This window comes from Amphimedon queenslandica, unplaced genomic scaffold, assembly GCF_000090795.2.
Source record: "Amphimedon queenslandica unplaced genomic scaffold, v1.1 AMPQUscaffold_13004, whole genome shotgun sequence".
NCBI lineage: Eukaryota > Metazoa > Porifera > Demospongiae > Haplosclerida > Niphatidae > Amphimedon > Amphimedon queenslandica.
Window position 1 is genome coordinate 19,096 of NW_003546760.1, and position 2,168 is coordinate 21,263.

Sequence of the window (2,168 nt, forward strand, 5' to 3'; positions counted from 1 at the left end):
TGTTTCATTTATTTTTTGACAACCCTACATTTTCTTATTTATAGAAATTTTTTTTATTTACTTGTACTAATAATAAATACACAATACACATTACCATCTTTTAAATACAATAAGATACTCGTAATACATCAAGTAATACAACTGTGTAACAGTAAATGACACTATGCTACACTATTAATTAATATAAGTTATACTAATAGTAAGTACATAAAACACATTGCCATCGCTTTATCTACAATTAGATAGTACAGACAAATCAAGCAATACAACAGTATAACAGGAAAGGACACTATGCTACACTATTAAGGTGAGTTATACTAATAATAAGTACACCATACACATTACGATCTTTGGTATAGAATTAGATTCTCATAACACGTCAAGTAATTCATCTGTATAACCGTAAAGGACACAATGCTACACAACTGAGGTGAATTATAGTAATAATAAGTAGACATTACACAATACACATTACCATCTTTTATATAAAATTGTGTATTACAGACACAACAAGGAATGCAACAATATGTGACCATAATTGGCAAAAGGTACCTTATGGCGGATTTTAAAAATCATCTTTCTAATGAAAAATATCAACCTGTGAGTTCTCTGTTAGTCAACAATTGTTTCTATGAGCTACATAGTAACTTTTTGCATCCTCTGGAGTAATTTTATGATAAATGGAGCTCAGGAAGTTGGATTTTTTAGGCTATGAAGACCAGTTTTCCTATCTGCCATAAGGTATCTTTTGTCAATTATGGTCACATATAATAGAGCAGGACACTATGCTACACTATTAAGGTGAATTACACTAATAATAAGTTGAAAATACACATTACCTTCTTTTATATAAAATTGAATATTACAGAGACAACAAGGAATACAACAGTATAACAGGGAAGGACACCATGACACACTTTTAAGGTAATTTATACTAATAATAAGTACACAATAGACATTACCATCTTCTATATAAAATTAGATACATGTAACACATCAAGCAATAGAGATGTAGAACAGTAAAGGACACTATTTTATGCTACTAAGGGTAAATTATACAAATATTAAATACACAATGCACATTACCATCTTTTATATACAATTAGATACTCGTAATACTTCAAGTAATACAACTGTGTAACAGTAAATGACACTATGCTACACTACTAAGGTAAGTTATACTATACTAATAATAAGCACAACATACACATTACGATCTTTGGTATAGAGTCAGATACTCATAACAAGTCAAGTAGTACATCTGTATAACAGTAAAGGACACTATGCTACACTACTAAGATGAATTGTACAAAATAATAAATACACAATACACAATAATATGTTTTGTATGATACTTCTAACACAACTGTATAACAGTAAAGGACACTATGCTACGCTACTAAGGTGAATTATACTAATAATAAGTACATAAAACACATTGCCATCTTTTATTTACAATTGGATAGTACAGACACATCTAGCAATACAACTGTATAACAGGAAAGGACACTATACCACACTATTAAGGTAAGTTATACTAATAATAAGTACATAATACACATTATGATGTTTCGTATACAATTAGATACTCCTAACACATCAAGCAAAAGAACTGTATAACAGGAAAGGACACTATGCTACATTACTAAGGTAGTGTAGACACAAAATCTTAACACAACAAATGATGTACTGTGCTACAAGGAATGAAGACAAACTACCTGACGTATTGTCAAATCTTTCATGATGTTGAGGGATCATTCAAAACCTTTTTCACCCGCAAATATCTTATCATGATAAATATAATCTTTTCAAAATGAATTTAAGAAACTGTTTCACATGTTTTGTCTTTGTTTTTTTACGTTTGTGGCACTATGTCCTAACAAGTAGAAAATAGAAGAAAAACATACAGTCTGCTTTGTAAGCGCTTAATAGTCTACCTTTCGTTCTCAGAGCACTAACAGCAAATGCACACACTAGCTGGACTGGTCACTGGCTTCTTTAGTTGGCTTCATGGCTAGAAGAAAGAATGAGTCAAATTACAACCTAAATCTCGAGCGCTCAATACGCTACACACATTTTTATTGAGTGCCAACAAAATAAGAACACTCTAACAAACACACTGACTGTCAAGCTTACCTTTGTCTTTATCCTAAACAATGATAGGAGAG